Source organism: Rhinatrema bivittatum, chromosome 9, assembly GCF_901001135.1.
Source record: "Rhinatrema bivittatum chromosome 9, aRhiBiv1.1, whole genome shotgun sequence".
Lineage (NCBI taxonomy): Eukaryota > Metazoa > Chordata > Amphibia > Gymnophiona > Rhinatrematidae > Rhinatrema > Rhinatrema bivittatum.
Window position 1 is genome coordinate 241,324,576 of NC_042623.1, and position 19,779 is coordinate 241,344,354.

Genomic DNA, 19,779 nt, shown 5'->3' on the forward strand with positions numbered 1-19,779 from the left:
CCCAGTTCATTCCCAGTTCAACCAGATAAGGGATAGGACTTCCAAACCCCCCCCCCTAGTTTAATAGCCTCCCGTCTCCCCTGTTAGCCCCAATATTTAAAACCCCACTAGTCTGCTAAAATTTTTTGTTTTGCAACTTACACATCATCCATAGCAGAAGTAAAGTTACACAGCAGGGGACCCTGGCGCGTGCCTATGTGCATAAATATTTACACGCAAATACCAAGTTTGAATCCAGTAACTCCCAAACTTTGTCCAGGCCACACCCATGCCCCATTCCTTTTTTGAACTTTTCATTTCTCCCAGGACAAGCAGGATGGTAGTCCTCACATATGGGTGACATCATCAGAAGGAGCCCTGTCATGGAACACTTTTGCACACTGAGCATGGCACTAAGCCTGCAGCCCCCAGGGGTCCCCCTTCAGTCTCTTTATTTCCACGCAGCAGTTGCCTTGCGATTTAGGAGCTCTGTGAGAAATTTCTCACAACTTTCCTCACGGAACTATTTGAAGTTTCTCTTCTCAAAAAATCCCTCACCGGGGTCACCCATCGCACTCCGTTCCCTCCGACGCTCGGTAAGTGTTTTTTCCGGTACTTGTGTGTTATGGTTATTGATGTTTGGGTGGATCCTTGGACACTGTGGCAGCTGACCATGCCCACGGGGGGCAGTCCCGTGAGGGACCACAGTGTCAGGCTAGACTCTGGACACACAAACACAGATTTGAATCTTTTATTAAACAGTTTTGGAAACCACCAGAGGTGGCAGTAGTGAGGGATAGATGTTGAGCCCGGCTGGGCAGGTCTCACACAGGACGCTGGAACAGCGAATCCTCTGCTTGGCTGTGCTGTAGTGGAAAGAGACTGAGAGTTATGAGAACACAATGAGAAGCATTCAGAGTCCCAGATAGAAATAGGAGAAGCTCCGAGACAGGGAGAGCAGGCCCTCGAGGAGCGAGTACCTGATCCCTTAGAGCAGAGACACTCAGTTGTTTTGTGCTCACGTAGCAGTAACAGAGATTCCACTAGATGAGAGGTCTGGCACCAGAACAGAGGGCAGGCCCTCGAGGAGCGAGTACCTGGTTCCGAAAGGCCTCTCCCCAAAAACTAAACAAAAGCCAGAAGCAAGTATGATACCATGCTGCTTCTGAAAAGGACAACTCGAAATCCATTCAATTCTCCCATATGAGGGAGCTGTTACCCAACTAAATCTAACTCTTTTCTCTACCTACTTAATGAATTGGTATGCTCCTTTAGTAGAGATTCAGCAACAAGTATCCAGATTCTAGAAATGGGGAAAAGCAGAATGCTTATGACCCTGGTGGTGAGGTGACCTCCTTTCTGGTGTGCAGCTGGTTAGTGTAATTCTGAGGCCGATCAGGGCAATAAATGCAGGACACAGGATTGGGTGCTCAAAATTAACTTTACTGATTTAGTGAAAAGGTAATCAATATTCCAGGTGATGTAAATGTCTGTACAAATGAGTGTCCCTTCTCTTTCTCTGTGTAAGTGCTACACTCCAGGTTCCAGGGGAATTCCTAATTCCCTTTAAGAGAGAGTAGTGGTCCCCCTACTCCTGAAGGGTCCCAGGCTATGACAGATTCCCATTTGATTTTCTTAGTCCTACCTGGATCCAGCAGATTTCACACCATGACCCAACCTGCACCTGTGTGCAATTTGAAGATCCTGTTGAGGGTCTTACTGATGCTCCTCAATCTCTTATTGGTGTTTTTCTTCTTCTGAGCCTCACAGAAGGGAAGGCATTAAATCGCTCAACATGAGAGAAGGGTAAACAACCTTCCCTCAATGTAGATAGGGTATCTCAGTGACTGTTTCTATATCTTCTGAGCCCACTGTCCCTGCAGCCCTTCACTGACTTTGGAAGATTACTAACAGGGCTCAGTGACTTGGTCTCTGGATCCAAAGTGGTAATCTTTCCTCAGAGCTCCGGACTATAACTCAGACAACTCTGCTTTAACACAGTCCAAATCCTTAATAAATTATCTTGTTATCTCTATAGTAGCACCTGACCTGGCAGGAAGCACACAGGCAGGTGGTTTTCTCAGAATATCTGTGGTGAAGCTGTAGGCCTCACCCAAAAGAAAGCAACCACTCCAATAAGGCTCCTCTCTCCTCAGACTCTCCCCTCTCACTCCTCCTGAAACTCATCCTACTCCCCTAGTTATATAGCAGGGTCCTTGTGACCTTTGGCAAGTCACTTTACCCTCCATTGCCTCAGGTACAACTTAAATTGTAAGCCCTCTGGGGATAGGGAAATATCTACAGTACCTGAATGTAATCAACTGAAGTGCTGAAAAAAGTCTGAAAAGCGGAATATAAAAGTCTAAATAAATAAGATCCAAATTATAAAGGGCATGGAACGGCTCCCTTATGAGGAAAGACTAAAGAGGTTAGGTCTGTTCAGCTTGGAGAAAAGATGGCTGAGGAGGGATATGATAAATGTCTACAAAATCATGAACAGACTTGAATGGGTAAATGTGAAATGGTTAATTACTCTTTCAGATAATACAAAGACTAAGGAGCACTCCATGAATCACAGAGGAGGAGCTGTGAAATGCTATTCCCTCTAGCTAAATTGTTCTTTCTACAAGGACTAGGTGACATCTAGTGGTCAACCCTTAGGGATGCCACATATTTGTAATAGATAACCTTCATGAAGCTCGACCAGCAGCACTTCTTACTAGAGATGTGAATCGTGTGCCAGATCGTCTTAACGATCAGATTTGGCTGGGGGGGGGGGGGGGGAAATCTGATCGTTAAGATATGTGAATTGGAATAGTTTCCGATTCCAATTCACATCGCTAATTTTTTTTTAGGGAGGCCCGCGCCGCTAAAAAAAAAAAAACCCACCCGACCCTTTAAATCGATCCCCCCAAAACCTTTTAAAATTACCTGGTGGTCCAGGGGGGCCTCGGGGAGAGATCCAGGGGGGCCTCGGGTGAGAGGAGAGATCCAGGGGGGCCTCAGGGAAAGATTTCCCGTTCCCAGGCATCAGCTGTTCTAAAAAAAAAATGGCGCCGATGCCCCTTTGCCCTTACCATGTGACAGGGTATCCGTGCCATTGGCCGGCCCCTGTCACATGGTAGGAGCACTGGATGGCCGGCGCCATCTTTATGGCCCCGAGGCCCCCCGAGGCCCCTCTGGACCACCAGGTAATTTTAAAAGGTTTGGGGGGGGGGTCGGGAGGGGGGTGTAGATTTAAAGGGTTGGGTGGGTTGTTTTTTTTAGCGGCACGAGCCTCCCTAAAAAAAAATGGCACCGATGGCCTGAGAGTGGGAGATCGCGCCGGGACCCCCCCCCCCCCACTGGACCACCAGGTAACTTTAACATTTTGGGGGGGTTTGGGAGGGTGGGGGAGGGTAAGGAATTGGTTTTAAAGGGTCGGGGTGGGTTTAGGGGTTGTTTTGGTGTGCCGGTTTTCCCGCCCTCCCCCAAATAATTCCCGTGCCCTATTTAATGATACAATACAAATGCCCCTGACGATAAATCGGGGGCATTTGTATTGTATCGTGCACTCTAACGATTTAGAACGATTTTAAAATTATCTGACGATAATTTTAATCGTTCAAAAACGATTCACATCCCTACTTCTTACTCACATAAAGACCAAGCCAGTCATAGGTAACAATCAGCAGAATTTTATTTGCCATAGTCTGGTCAGAAGTTAGAGGAAACCTTTAATATCTGACATCAATGTTTGTTTTTTACAAGGAAAGAAACAATTGATATGACTGAATTTTCAAAAGGATTTATGCTCATAAAACTAGGTTTTCACTTGTCATTGGGGTGTTGGATTATTGTAATTCCCTTTTGGTAGGGTTGCCTAATACTTTGATAAGGAAATTACAACTTGTTCAAAATAGCACTGCTAGAATGGTATGTGTGTGGAAAGTCTAGGCAGGAGAAGATGTTCTCATTTATAGCATATCTGCTCTGGCTTCCAGTTATAGAACAAGCTAAATTTAAATTGCTATCTCTTACTTTCAGTGTATGAGTGCGGATGGGCCAAGGTATTTGTCAGTAAAATTGGTAAGGCATAAGCCCTTAGATCTTCTCAAGGGACTCAACTGGAGTTTTCATTTGGGCATAAGTTCAAATCTGGTGAGGGATGGAAGCAGGCCTTTTTAATCAGTAACATCTCCCTTCCAGATTTTATTAGGATAATTATTCCAAGTTCAGGAAGATGATTAAAAAGTGTATTTTCCTTCTTAGTGTGGGAAGTGAGGGTGGTACATTGTGGATGCATTTTGATAGAGGACAGTGGTAACAAGTAGATTTTGTTTTGTTGATGTATTGATTTGTGTTTTTTATTACATATGTAAAATTGTGAACTGCTTTTATTGTATTTGCACTGATTACACGGTATATACATTTTTAAAATAAGTAAATGGACTTTTGAAAACTGTGTGTAACTGCTTTGAAAATTCAGTCCATAGGGCTGAATTTTCAAAATGTTTTCGGGTGAATTTTCAAATGTTGTTTACATAAAATAACTCATATGCAAATACATGCTATTTTCAAAACTTCAACTTACACATGTGAATAGGGGTCTGCCAGTAACTTTGCATGTGTATTCTGGGGCAGGGCTAACATTTATTCAAATAATTTGCTATTTTAAAACGTGCCACAGTAATGCGTGTAGGTCTTTTACGTGTCTATATTTACTTCTGCTCAGTAGCTGGTGTAAATGATCATAAGCATTGTTAAAGTGAAAAAACGACTGGCTAGATGGTCTGGATGCAATGGGGGGATTTCAGGATGAAGAGTCAAGAGGGTCTTCGCAAGCTGCACATGGACTGGGTGAACTGGTAGACTAATTAGCAAAACTGGTTATTTCATTAGCACATGTTATAAAATCCCCTGACTTGCGTGTGTAAAAGCCGCCTTACGGGGCTTAAAGGCGTCAAACTAATGCTATAAAAATCTACAAACACATGTAAAACTTGAAGTAGAAATACACGGTTATATGAGTTGCATACACTTCTCCAGCCAAGTAGTGCCTTTCCTGCTACTTAGACAGAGAAATTTGAACTTCTTCATATAAGTAGTGGCACTTATCTGGCTATATTCCAATTTATCCGGCTAAGTAGCAGCAGACCTACATAGCCGGATAAATCTGAAAAGCGCTACTTGTCTGACCAAGTAGCATTTTTCAGATTTATCTGTCTGTGTGCTGCTACATAGCTGGATAAATCGGCATTTATCCGTACAAGTCCAATCTTGCATGGCTCATGGTTTTTACAGATGCAAGCATTTGTGCGTGCATATGTACTTATATTTTATAACCTTTCTATGCTGGTTATAAAACACGGTAGCAGCTTTGCATGAGCAGTTTTGAAAGTTATCCACCCTATGGCCCTGATTTTAAAAAGCATTTACATGCTTAAAATTGGAGTTTACATGTGTAAATGTACTTTACCCGTGTAAATCGGCTTTTGAAAATTGCTACAATATATGCCATTGAATTGGCTATAGGATTTACCTGCGTGAGTGCACTTTATGCACATAAATGGCTTTTGAAAATTGCTATGATAGTATGTTACATTTACACGCATAACTTCTTTGAAAATTCACCTGTATGCGCGTAAGAGGACTTTATGCATGTAAATGAGTTTTTGAAAATTGACAAATATATTCTTCTTTTACGCACATAACTCCTTTGAAAATTCACTCCACGGTGTGTGTTTTCAACATACAGGGCAATAAAGCACAAGACAGAAAGCAAAACTGCCACACATTTCCTTTGTTAATAAGACCTCAGACATGCTGCCATGTAGCCTGTTAAACTATTGTATCCTGAACTCTCCGAGTTACTTCCTCATCTAGCCAGAATTACATTTAAACAGGTTTAGGCAGGTTTAGAAAAAAAAATTAGTCTTTTTTTTTATGCTTGGAAAAAAGCCGTTTACCTAGTCAGCCCTTAGAGGGAAATTTACAGAACATCTGACCCAGGCAACATGAGGAGGGAGAGAGAAATGGAAAGGGGCGAAGGGGAGATTTCCCCATACAAATTACTCATACTGAGTACTGACTTAGAACAAAATAATTGTGCTAATTGCTTCCATTTATTACAACCATCATATCATGCCTCAACATTCCCTTTCTAATTTCTCCTTCTCAAGTATATAATGTTTTCAACTTGTTCTCATATTCACTCTCATAGTCTCTATTCACCCTTTATCCCTCGATAAGGGCCATTGATCCCCTCTGGTTCTGCCTTTTTCATGTCTCCTTTCTTTCATGCTCCGTGCACTTTCTCAGTCTTTCCGTTCACCCCTTTTTGCAACCTGCCCAAATTGTTTTGGGCAATCGTAAGCCTATGTTTTTCTTTTTGCTCTGTTAAGGTTTTTTGTTTATGATATTATTTAACTCTTATACCATGTTACTCAAAGTTTTCTGTTTTTGAATGTTTTTTGTTCTATGTAATTGCTCTAGGGCAAGTATTCTGTTTGTTTCACTGTAAACCGGTTTGATTTGTATCCAATGCAAGAAGATCGGTATATAAAAGCCAAAAATAAATAAATAAATAAATGAAACAGAACTATATAAAAAGTTATAGTATGTATAATATAGTATATAGTATACCCTTGTGGGTGGTTGGGAGGGAAGAGGCCACCAAATGTTAACATTGACAATACAATGGGCCGGAGTGGGGTCTAGTTAAAAATTTTAGGAGTGAGGGAGTGAAGAACGCACGGCCCGAAAAGACGTTTAAAGATATTTGAGGGGGGGGGGCAGCTGAGGGAGGGGATGGCCCGCTCTCTTAATTTAATACTTTTCAACTTTTGATAGCATTATATAGCCGGATATCGTTAAAGATATTGGTTAAAGTAGCATGTTATCCGTCCACATGTGGAAGGATAACTTTATAACCTAACCGGCTATATTCAAACATAGGCCTGGATTTATCAAAATGCGGTAAATATGGATGAACTCTCTACCTGGGTAACATCAAGTTAGGTGGAGAGAACATTGCCCAAATCTCATCTTGGAGTGAGTTTCCTCGCTCCGAGGGTCATCAAATGTTCACAAGAGACCTCTGTTCTGTTCGTACATCTAACATTGAATGTCAAAGGGGCCCCTAACCCCCTACACTGATACCTAACCCTCACCTCGAGTTACTAGGTGGGCCTGCCATAGGGATACAAATACCTTTCTAGGGAGATGACATTATGGCCAGTCTCTCTCTCTCTCTCTCTCTCTCTCTCTCTCTCTCTCTCTCTCTCTCTCTCTCTCTCTCTCTCTCTGAACCTCAACTAAATAGGCCTTGCAAAAGACATCACATAAGGCAATAAAACCTTACCGCATGGTCACAGCAGCTATCACACAGCCTAACACAATTCAAAAAGGTGTTGTTAAGTCTGTGCAATAGCTCTTGGCAGACCCAGCCCTTTCCTTATTTGCATCACACCATACGATATGGTGCTATCACATGCATTAAACACATTTTCGCATGCAGTAAGGACCTATCACATGCATTAATGGGGCTTTTCGCATGCACTAAGCCCTTAACTCATGCGAAAAAGCCTTAGCACATTTTGATAAATGACCACCATAGCTGGTTAAGTTTCAAAGTTATCCAGCCACATGTAGCCAGATATCTTTAAGCAAGTACAGTCAGCAGGACGTTTATCCTGCTAAATATAATGGACAAGTGTAGCCGGATAACTTGTCCTCTAAAAGGCCTACTGAATATTGCCGTCATAGTGCATTCAAAGCAAACTCACTCAGAAACAAAGAAAAAGTACAATCAATCAGTTTGAATGTTTTTATTGTAACTTGTTCTGGGCATGCTTCAACGGGACTGGTAAAAGTTCCTAAATAAATAAAATAGAAAAAGTATTCCTCATATTCTTTTTATATGTGCTACACTTACACAGTAAATATAGAAATTACTGTAAAAATGTAACAAAAATCAATCTCCTGGTATTTTCCCATCTGTCTCCATCTACACTTCACAGGTGTAATAGATTTTTAGCTCCACATTCCAGTCACTTCTCTTTACTTATTTTAGCTCCTTCTACAAACCACATAATCACATTCAAATTCCAGACAGCTGAAACTTTAAAGTTACAGTTTTGCAAGGGCTTAAATTCAAGAATATAAACAGTTTTGCCACAGAGCCAAGCTGTACTCCTCAGGCTGTCTATAAATTTATAGACACATGAAATTAAGTAATGATGCCAACGTGCACAACCAGCTATTGGGAAATAATGGACTCGATTCAATATTGATTCAGGACACTACTGTGCAAGCAAAAGAGCTACATTAATTTAAAACTTTCACTGAACTAGGTGCACCAGCAATAAAGTATCCTTCTTTAGTCTAAGTTCTTTTATAATTAAACCAAGATTTTCTTATTTACTGTAGGCCAATTTTTGACTGAAGGTCAGCAGATGAAGAAGCAAAAAAACATTGTCTACAATGAAAATAAAAAAGCTCTAGTATTATTATATATCAATAAAAAGCAAAAAAAAGTTTGTTTACTATTTTACTCTGCTCAAACCATTTATCAGCATCTATTTACCCTGGTGACTATGATACCCATAATATATTGGGCTTGGTAGTATGTCCGTCAGTGCTCGCGCATGTTCCCCGGCCCGCCGATAGATGGCGCTATAATATATCGGGCTTGGTAGTATGTCCGTAAGTGTTCGCGCATGTTCCCCAGCCTGCCGATAGATGGCGCAGGCGGCTCTCTGGCCACCTTGGAGGCTCAAACACGCCGTACAGCGGCCATGTCACAACACCAGCTACAAGAGGTACTCCTGGGGGAATTCAGCGCTACTGCGGAATGCAGATTTTGCGCAGAATTCCTCCTTCCCGCAGATTTCCTCCCTCACCTCGCCAATTTCCTCCCTCGCCGGAAGACTATTCAAAACTGGAAGGATAGCGGCCATCGCGGGACAGGCAGAAAATTAGCAGAGGAGACCCTGGCATGCTGCGTACAGAGTGCGTCCCTCGGCACACGCTCCGTTCGCGGTGAAGATGAAGGCCTGGCGCACCATTCGCGGTGAAAAGGGAAGGCCCTGTATGCCGCGATCGTCGCGCCCGGGCCGTCATCTTCGCTGCGAACGGAGAGTGTGCCGCGGCACGCGCTCTGTTCGCGGCATGCCGGGATTTCCGCTGCTATTTTCTGCTCAAGGCAAAAATGGAAGGCCCCCGTGTGCCGCGAACAGCACTCTGGGCCTTCATCTTTGCCGCGAACGGCTCACCGGTAACGGCGAGGGTCCCACGGCATGCTGGTGAGAGAGAATGTGTCGGGGAGGGGACGATGAGAGAAAGCAGGAGGGTGTGAGAGAGAGCATGGGGGGGGGGGGGATGCCGGTGAGAGAGAATGTGTTTGTGAGAGAGGGGGGATGACAGAGAGCATGGTTGGTAAGAGGGGGGTGGGGAGGGTGTGAGAGAGAATGTGTGTGTGTGAGAGAGGGGGATGACAGAGAGCATGGTTGGTAAGAGGGGGGTGGGGAGGGTGTGAGAGAGAATGTGTGTGTGTGAGAGAGGGGGATGACAGAGAGCATGGTTGGTAAGAGGGGGGTGGGGAGGGTGTGAGAGAGAGCATGGGGGGGGGTTGCCAGTGAGAGAGAATGTGTGTGTGTGTGAGAGAGGGGGATGACAGAGAGCATGGTTGGTAAGAGGGGGGTGGGGAGGGTGTGAGAGAGAATGTGTGTGTGTGAGAGAGGGGGATGACAGAGAGCATGGTTGGTAAGAGGGGGGTGGGGAGGGTGTGAGAGAGAATGTGTGTGTGTGTGAGAGAGGGGGATGACAGAGAGCATGGTTGGTAAGAGGGGGGTGGGGAGGGTGTGAGAGAGAGCATGGGGAGGGGGGTTGCCAGTGAGAGAGAATGTGTGTGTGAGAGAGGGGGATGACAGAGAGCATGGTTGGTAAGAGGGGGGTGGGGAGGGTGTGAGAGAGAATGTGTGTGTGTGTGAGAGAGGGGGATGACAGAGAGCATGGTTGGTAAGAGGGGGGTGGGGAGGGTGTGAGAGAGAGCATGGGGGGGGGGTTGCCAGTGAGAGAGAATGTGTGTGTGTGTGAGAGAGGGGGATGACAGAGAGCATGGTTGGTAAGAGGGGGGTGGGGAGGGTGTGAGAGAGAATGTGTGTGTGTGAGAGAGGGGGATGACAGAGAGCATGGTTGGTAAGAGGGGGGTGGGGAGGGTGTGAGAGAGAGCATGGGGAGGGGGGGTTGCCAGTGAGAGAGAATGTGTGTGTGAGAGAGGGGGATGACAGAGAGCATGGTTGGTAAGAGGGGGGTGGGGAGGGTGTGAGAGAGAGCATGGGAGGTAAGAGAGGGTGGGTGGGGGGATGCTTGAGTGTGGGTTTCAGAGAGAGGGAGCCTATATGAGGGGAGGGGGATGCCGGTGAAAGAGAATGTGTGTGTGAGAGAGGAGAGGGGGTGTGGGGGAGTGCGAGAGACAGCTTGGTAAATAAACTTTGCCAGCCCTGGCTTTAGCAAATGTGCCTCCACGTCCCTTGCCCTGGGTGAAAACAATTCAGTTTTTCCTTTTCAGCTAACGCTTCCATACAAGAGCATATGTGCCAATAAAAAGGCTCGCCGCCCGGGCGTAGAACGGGTACAGTGGCTAGTCTATGTATAATGACCCACTTCCCTTCTTCCCTGCCCCCTGCCCCCGTCATGCTCTAGACAATCAAAACAAGGAATTCACATCAAGACACTACACCATGGCCCATGCACTCTGTAAGTGTATCATTACTTGTCGATCTGACAAGGAGCACTACTACCTCAGTATTTTCCAACATTACTCCAGTCCATTTATTCGATTAAAATAATGTGTAAAATGTTAATTAATTAATAGATAATGGTTATCGTATGATTTGGCATGAGCTAGTTGATTGCTTGCAATGTAAGATAATTTTAAAAGTGTTTTGCAATAATTCTCCATAATTCTTAGGGACGGTAACTTTGATATCGGCGTGAGGGCGCACATTTATGCGTGTATGCCGGCTTCAGCAAAGTACTTGGCCATTTTATAACATACACGCAGATGTCGCCTCTACCACGTAAGTGAGGACATTTTATAATGGAAGCGCGCCAACACAGTAACTAGTTTTCCCAGTTTGTTCCCAGTTCACCCAGTTAAGGGATAGGACTTCCAAATCCCCCTAGTTTATTAATCTTCCTTTCATTAGCCCCAACCCTTAAAATCCCGCTGACTAGTCTAGTTTTTTTTGTTTTATTACTTATACGCCATCCATAGCAGTGGTAAAGTAAGTTGCGTGGCAGGGGACACCAGTGCGCGCTTGTGCACGTAAATACTTTGCGCACATTTCATGTTAAAGTCCTGGAACGCCCATGTCCCTGCTTGCTCTGTCCAGACCATGCCCATTCCCCAGCCCTTTTTTGGGCTTTCTCAGTATTTACACACACATTTTAGGTACATGACCGAAACTCCCATACCCCCCCAGACCACACCTATGCCCCACCCATTTTTGAAAACTTATGATATATGCGCGCTGCGGGAGATATGCTTGAATCTTGGCGGCTTTTAAAATCTACTCGGCATGCACAAGCTCCACTCCCTCGTGCAACCCCTTATTAATGCGTGCATCGGGCTTTTAAAATTCACCTCTAAGTTTGTACCTGAGGCAACGGACAAGACCGGCGCAATCTGCAATATCACATCAGTTTACATTCAGGTACTGTAGGTATTTCCCTATCCCCAGAGGGCTTACAATCTAAGTTTTTGTACCTGAGGCAATGGAGGGTGAAGTGACTTGCCCAAGGTCACAAGGAGTAACAGAGGGACTTAAACCCTGGTCTCCTGGTTCGTAGCCCACTGCTCTAGCCACTAGGCTATTCCTCCTCTTCCGAGATCTTCTTTATACCAGTGACATGGTGTGCCTGGATGATATCCTTATATTTTCCAAGGACCTTCCATCCCATTGTTGTGACATACGCCTATTCTTCAATGCTTCTGGGAACATCACTTATATGCCAAACCAGACAAATGCTTGTTTGAGAAAGAAAGCCTTTCTAGGGTACATTGTTTCCAGCTGAGGCTTCTCCATGGATCCGAATAAACTCAAAAGCATCCATGACTGGCCCCAGCCAACTGGACTGCGGGCACAACAGAGGTTCCTGGGCTTTGCCAATTATTACCAACATTTCATCGCTAATTACTCCTCAATTGCTGCTCCCCTCACAGGCCTCAAATGTAAAGGAGCCGACGTTAAGACCCAGTCTCTTGAGGCTATGACAGCCTTCCAAGAGTTGAAGAGTGAGTTTCTATGGGAACACTGCCAGCACCATCCAGGCCCTAATCACCCCTTCATCCTAGAGGTGGATGCAACCTTGGTGGGGGTTAAGGTCGTCTTGAGTCAGTACACCCCTAAGGGCACCCTGTTATGATGCTGCTCGTGGGCCTAGCCGCAAGCAGCCTCTCACCTCTCTGCCGCCAGTCTCCCAGGCCGTCCTGACAGTCTCTCGTGGCCCGGAGGCCGCCGCCTGTCTTCTGCGGCAGTCGGAGCCAGGAAGCCACCCACATCTTTCTCCTGCACGGCGGGCTGTGCCGCAGTGCTTACATGCATCATTTTCTCCCCCTGCATGGGGGCCTCTGCCTCCAGCCTCCTCCTTGCGGCCTGGTGGCTGCCACTGAAGCAAGAACCTGGCTTCACGGCCTAGTGCCGCTCCTGCTCCTTCTCTGTGGCATGGCTGCCGCTGTTTCTGGTCCTGCCTCCTAGGCACGTGGCTGCGCCTCTTCAGCTTATTTAAAGGGCCCGCGGTGGGTAAGGCCCCGCGGCCCTGATTGATGATGTCATCCAGGTGTCTCCACTTCAGCCCTATTAAAGGGCCCTTCGCCAGTTTTCCAGCACCTTCGCAAGGAGCTGCCTACTCCTGGATTCTCCGCTGTTCCAGCTTTTCGTCCAGGAGGCTCCGAAGTCCATCCTTGCTTCTTCAAGGCACTCTGTTTCTTCGTGGGAATTCCTTTGGTTTCTTCGGTGGTTCCTGGTCCTTCATCTTGTCTTTGTCTATGGTTTCTGGTCTCTCATTGAATCCCTTCTCCTCAGCTTCAGATGTCCAGATGTCCTCGTCTTCAGATGATCCTGATGTCCTCATCTTCAGATGTCCAGATGTCCTCGTCTTCAAATGATCCTGATGTCTATGTCTTCAGATGTTCCGCCTTCAGGCGTTCACTCCTTCTGGCTCCTTTCCTTGGAATCCTTGTCCTCGGATGTCCTGGTTCCGGATTCAACTACTAGCTTCCTGCCGTCCTCTATTCAGCTTCGAGATGACCTTCTGGTGCATTTTCCATGCCGGGTCTGAAGTTTCGTTTTCTTCTGGTTGACCTGTCAGGTGTGTCAATCACGTGGGGTCACTGAAGCTTCTGTCCAGGTCGGAGGCTGCTTCAGGTGTTGCCCGGATTCCTCTTCATGTTGAGTTTTAACCCTGCTGTCCTCTATCCATTCATCAAGTGTCCTTGTCGATGTTCCTGATGTTCCTCTCTTCATCCTGAAGCCTCAGCCTTGTCTCAGCCTTGCCTTAGCCTCGCCTTTTTGCCTAGTGTTCTCATCCATCCATGTCTCAAAGTACCTTTGCCCGACCATGTCTTCCTGTCTTCATCTTGTTCCAATACCATTGCCTGTCCTCGACCTCTGTCCTTCCTGTCGCATCTGCCGTTTCTAGGAGGCAGGTCCGAAAGGGCTATTGAGTGGCCGGAGGGCTACCCCAGAGACCAGCATTGCGTTGTTGGGTCTCTTCTGGTGCGTTCAGGTTCGGCAGAAGTCAGAGCTCCTGGTCTTCAGCCTGACTGCCCGTGCTTGAACATGTCATGCCTGCCTCGGCACTTCCTCTGAGCTCCTCTGCAGTTACGCCGTGGTCCAGGGGCACACTAACCTCCCCGGAATTGAGACCGCTCCCTAGCACTCCCGCAACACACCCTGCACCCATGTTCATTCTTCTCAAGGAAGTTCTCTTCTGCTGAACATAATTACAGAATAGTAGACTGGGAACTCCTCGCTATCAAGTTAGCCCTAGAAGAATGGCACCACTGGCTGGAGGGCGCCCAGCATGGAATTACGATCTACGCCGATTGTAAGAATCTAGAACACCTTCAACACGCCCAACATTTGAATGCCCGTTAGGTCTGCTGGTTACTCTTCTTCACCCGCTTCATTTTCGATTTGAGGTATTGTCCGGCGAACAAGAATGCCTGGGCTGATGTGCTCTCCCGCTCCTTTCTGACAGAGGATCTCCCTGAACAACCGCAGAATATCATAGATCCAGCACAGATCCTCTTGTCTGCTTCCCTGACTGTTCCTCCAGGGAAACCAGTCGTGCCCTGCAGGCTCCATGAAAAGGTTTTGAGATGGTCTCACGACTCCCGTTTAGCAGGTCACCCTAGTCAGGCTCGGACTTTTGCTCTTCCCCAATGCTACTACTGGTGGCCTCAAATGCAATGTGATGACTGAGCCTATGTGGACTCATGTTCTACCTGCGCACAGCAGAAACCACTGGAGGGGCGACCCTGGGGGCTGTTACAGTCATTACCAGCACCTAGGGAACCCTGGACCCACTTGCCCACCGACTTTGTGGTGGACCTCCCTCTCTCAAATGGCTACTCTGTTATTTGGGTTGTGATTGACCGTTTCTCTAAAATAGCCCATTTTGTTCCATTTCCAGGCCTTCCTATGGCACCCAAGCTCACCCAACTCTTCTCTCAGCATGTTTTCTGCCTTCATGGGCTACCCCAGCATCTGGTCTCCAACTAAGGATCCCAATTCACAGCCCCATTCTGGCCTATCTCTATGTAAAAAGTTCAATATAGCACTGGACTTTACAATCGCTTTAAGGAGTGGTTTGGTTTGCTTGGCCTGGCCGTTGGCCAGGCCAAGCAAACCAACCACTCCTTAAAGACCTTCCTCAAGGGCTACACCACAACAAGCGGGCCTACCTTTTGCCTTGGTTGGAGTTCTCTCATAACTCCCATATCTGCACCTCTTCCGGATCATCACTGTTCCAAATCATGTATGGTAGGCAGCCCCTACTTCCATTACTTGTTCCTCTCACCGTTCCATCTCTGACGGCTCAATTGACGGCAATGGAACTTCAGAAGCTATGGATTCACACTTCAGAAATGTTACAGAAGGTAGCTAACCAGTCCAAGAGATCAGTAGATGCCCATCAGAGATCTGCACCCCAATTTAAACCAGGAAATAAATTCTGGCTCAGTTCTCACCATATCCGTCTTAGGCTACCATCTGTGTCCTAGCTCCCAGATACATTGGGCCTTTACCTATCATCAAATAGATTGGGCCCGTAACTTACCAGCTACGTCTACCTAATTCTTTCGGGGTTCATAATGTCTTCCATATCTCCCTCTCAAGCCATTGATCCTTTCTTGGCCCTCTCAGAGATCACCAAAGCCCCAGGAGATTTCCTCCGAGACCGCTACCATATATCAGGTGAAGGACATTCTCAACATCCATCGACAAGGAAAAAGATGGGAGTATCTCATTTCTTGGGAAGGTTATGGCCTAGAAGAAAACACCTGGGAGCCTGCTTCCAATATTCTAGACAAGAATCTCCTGCACGAATTCCATGCCACACATCCCAGGAAACCTAAACCTTCAGGGAGGAGGTTTAGAGGAGGGGGTACTGTTACATGTTTTATTTATTTATTATTTTATTTATTTATTATTTTTATATACTGACATTCATCTCAATTGAGATATCACACCGGTTTACATTCAGGTACTGTAGGTATTTCTCTATCCCCAGAGGGCTTACAATCTAAGTTTTTGTACCTGAGGCAATGTGGGGTAAAGTGACTTGCCCAAGGTCACAAGGAGTGACAGCAGGACTTGAACACTGGTCTCCTGGTTCATAGTCCACTGCTCTAACCACTAGGCTATTCCTCCTCCCATGTGGCAGTCCGCGGCCAATCCCATGTCCCGCTGACCTTACCCCTTTGCTGGGTCCAGCTGTGTGATCTTGTGCCGCCATGTGCCTCCTGCCCACGACGGGCCCGGCATGGCTGGTTATCCAGAGCATGGCAAGAGGCTGAGCCACGCCTCCTTTGCAGGAAGCTGGCAGGGCTGCGGCATAGCCCAATGCTAGCTCCGCCTCCTAGGCACGCGTGCAGCCGATTCCCCCACATTTAAAGAGCCAATGGTGGGAATGGCCAGCGGCACTCCCTCTATGACATCAGAGGAGCTGGCCTATTTAAGGACAGCGCTCTCCCTTTCCAGTGCTTTAGCAACCAGATTCCTCTCGTGGCTTCCTGTTTCATTGGTCCCCTGGGATATTGCGCTGTTGGATTCCTGCCTTGCTTCTTGCATCCTGCTTCAGTGTTACATGGTATCATCCTCTGGTTGACCTGCTGCCTGGTTCTTCAACTTCGTCTGATCACCGCCTGTCCTGACCTTCAGCCTGGCTCTTGGTCTTTGTCTGATTCGTTGCCACCTCTGACCTTCTGCTCAGATTTTGTCACCATTGAATTGCTCCCACTCCTGGCCTGTCATATTGCACCATGTAGGATTCATCCACCCGGCGGCACATCCCTAAGTCCAGCTGACCCCAGCACCCGAGGGCTCAACCTAAGGGAAACGTGGGCTGGTAGTGGCGAAGTTCTAGCTGGGCCTCTGCTCCAACTGACTCCGCCTGCCAACTGTGGGGACCTGCAGGGCTCCTCCCTGCAGGTTGCATTAACTCCCCCTCAGTCCAAGGTTCCACTTTGCAACAGAGTGCAGAAGAGTCTCTCTGGAGTATCTCTGGAACCCCATGTGGTCTGATTGGCATGCTTGCGGTTCAGCGATCGATTGCAGGGTTGAGCGGTCTGAGTACTGTTGGACAATGCAACAACTGGCTTACATCAATCAGCAGGGAGGTACCAAGAGCCAGCAAGTGTTGCAGGAAATAGCCCAACTTTTGGAATGGGTGGAAGTGCAAGTTCAGGAGCTGTCAGCCTCTCACATTACAGGAAAAGGCAATGTAAGAGCGGACTTTCTCAGCAGAGTCTGGATTCAGGAGAATGAGAATTCTCAAACAAGACGTTTCAGCTGGTAGTGGACTGCTGGAGTCTTCCGTTTCTGGACCTACTTCTCGCACTGCATAGGTTTCTCATTTCTTCAGTTGCAGGAGAGTTCCAAAGTCCTTGGGCATCTATGCTTTTGTGCAGGAGGGGTTAGAGGGTGAGCTGCTGTATGCCTTTCCCCATTGTCCATGTTGGGCAGGGTGACTCGGAAGATCAAGAGTCACAGGGGAATAGTGCTACTGGTGGTACCAAATTGGCCCAGGAGACCATGGTATGCAGATCTGCGAAGGCTCCTAATGGACTCTCCCTTCCAGCTTTCGGCACACAGGGATCTGCTGCCTCAGGGACCTATTCTTCACAAAGATCAGACTCAATTTTGTTTTACTGTATGGTTCTTGAGAGGGCTCGCTTGCTGAAGCGTGAATATTCTACTGCGGTGATTGCCATCTTGCTGTGAGCAAGAAAGTTTTCCACTTCCTTGGCTTACTTGTGTATTTTGTGAGTGTTTGAGGCTTGGTGTGAAGATCGAGGGGTGGTTCCTTGTTCAGTTAAGATCCCGCTCATTTTGGAATTTTTACAGGATGGATTGAATAAAGGGTTGGCCCTTAATTCCTTAAAGGTACAGGTAGTAGCTCTTGCCTGTTTCAGGGGTCAGGTGAATGGGGAACCTGACCTTTGGCCCATTTCTTGAAAGTAGTGAAACATCTTCATCCTCCTTTGCGGTTATTGGTACCTTTGTGGAATCTTAATCTGGTTTTGGATTTCTTAGCAGGCCCTATTTTTCAACTGATGTGTAACCTTTCCTTGTGGTTACTGACCTTGAAAATGGTGGTTTTTTTGGCAGTTTGTTCTGCGCATAGAGGGGTAGATTTTCAGAGCCCTGCTCGCCTAAATCCGCCCAAAACCGGGCGGATTTAGGCGAGCAGGGCCCTGCGCGCCGGGAAGCCTATTTTACATAGGCCTCCCGGCGCGCGCAGAGCCCCGGACTCGCGTAAGTCCCGGGGTTCTCGGAGGGGGGCGTGTCGGGGGCGTGTCGGGGGGGGCGGGCCCGGTCGTCGCTGAGTTCCGGGGGCGTGTCGGCAGCGTTTTGGGGGCGGGTACGGGGCGTGGCTACGGCCCGGGGGCGTGGCCGCGCCCTCCGTACCCGCCCCCAGGTCGCGGCCCGGCGCGCAGCAGGCCCGCTGGCGCGCGGGGATTTACGTCTCCCTCCGGGAGGCGTAAATCCCCCGACAAAGGTAAGGGGGGGGTGTAGACAGGGCCGGGCGGGTGGGTTAGGTAGGGGAAGGGAGGGGAAGGTGAGGGGAGGGCAAAGGAAAGTTCCCTCCAAGGCCGCTCCGATTTCGGAGCGGCCTTGGAGGGAACGGGGGGAGGTAGCGCGGCTCGGCGCGCGCAGGCTATACAAAATCGATAGCCTTGCGCGCGCCGATCCAGGATTTTAGTGGATACGCGCGGCTCCGCGCGTATCTACTAAAATCCAGCGTACTTTTGCTTGAGTCTGATGCGCAAGCAAAAGTAGGCTGATCGCGCTTCTTTTAAAATCTACCCCAGAGTATCTGAGCTGCAGGCCTTGTCTTGCCGAGAGCTGTTCCTTCAAGTGATTCTGAGAGTGATACAGCTGCATACTGTTCCTTCCTTTTTGCCAAAAATGGTTTTGGATTTTCACTTGAATCAGTCCATCCCCTGCTGTCTCTAGATAGGGAGAGAGATGCGGAGGAATATCTCCTGTTGTGGCCCATGGATGTCAAGAGACATATCGTGAGGTATCTGGGGGTTTCTAAACCTCTCAGGAAGATGGATCGGCTGCTTGTCCTCCATGATGGAAGTAAACAGGGTGAGCCGGCTTCAAGGGCTACAATAGCACGCTGTATTAAGGAGGTAGTCACAGCTGTGTATGTGGATGCAGAGCAGCCATTGCCTAGTCAGGTTAGGGCTCATTCCACTAGGGCTCAGGCAGTGTCATGAGCAGAGGTGAGATTGTTGTCTCTTGTCAACATTTGCCGAGCTGCGACATAGTCCTCCTTACATACCTTTTCCAGGTGTTATCGTCTGGATGTGCAGGTCCGGAACGATGCAGCCTTTGCATGTGCAGCTTTGACTGGACCGCGGGCAGCCTCCCCTCCTGTTTGGGAGAAGCTTTGGTATATCCCACTTGTTCTGGATCCACCTGTCTCAATGTTGAGAAATGAGAAATTACTACTTACCTGATAATTTCCTTTTCTTTAGTAGAGACAAGTGGATCCACCTTCCAGCCTTGGTTGCCGGCAGGCTGTGCTATTGTCCTCCTGCATGGCTGCGTGTTTCCAGGGGTTACTGGTAAGTGTTAATCCAGTCCCTAGACTAGTGTTAATACATTATTTGTATGAGCTCAGTGTTCTTGTTGGCTGAGTGCTGGAATGGTTCCATCTGTTAATAATCAAGTTTTGTTAGTCTGTCCATAGTTGGCTTTTGCAGTGACTACTGGCGGGCTGGTGTCACTGCAGGGGTATATGTATCATGATGTCAGCTTTGCTCCGTCTCCATCTGCTGTTAGAGGTAAATAGCCCACTTGTTCTGGATCCACCTGTCTATGATTAAAGAAAAGGAAATTATCAGGTAAGTAGTTATTTCTCAATATATTATAAAAAATTTCATGAAGAAGATGCAGCACCAAGGTTTACTCCTGAGGGGGACAACACTGGAGCAATGTTATAAATTGTTATACAAACTGGGACACCGTGGGGGAGAGGTAGCTGGTGGTACAAAGGCATTGGCGGAGGGGAATGGAA

General features: G+C 47.4%; 1 protein-coding gene across 1 annotated transcript in view; it reads left to right on the forward strand.

Annotated features, from left to right (window-relative positions):
* The window catches only part of PEX5L (peroxisomal biogenesis factor 5 like), a 279,789-nt gene that overhangs the window by 155,308 nt on the left and 104,702 nt on the right, over positions 1–19,779 (forward strand). The window lies entirely within an intron of this gene.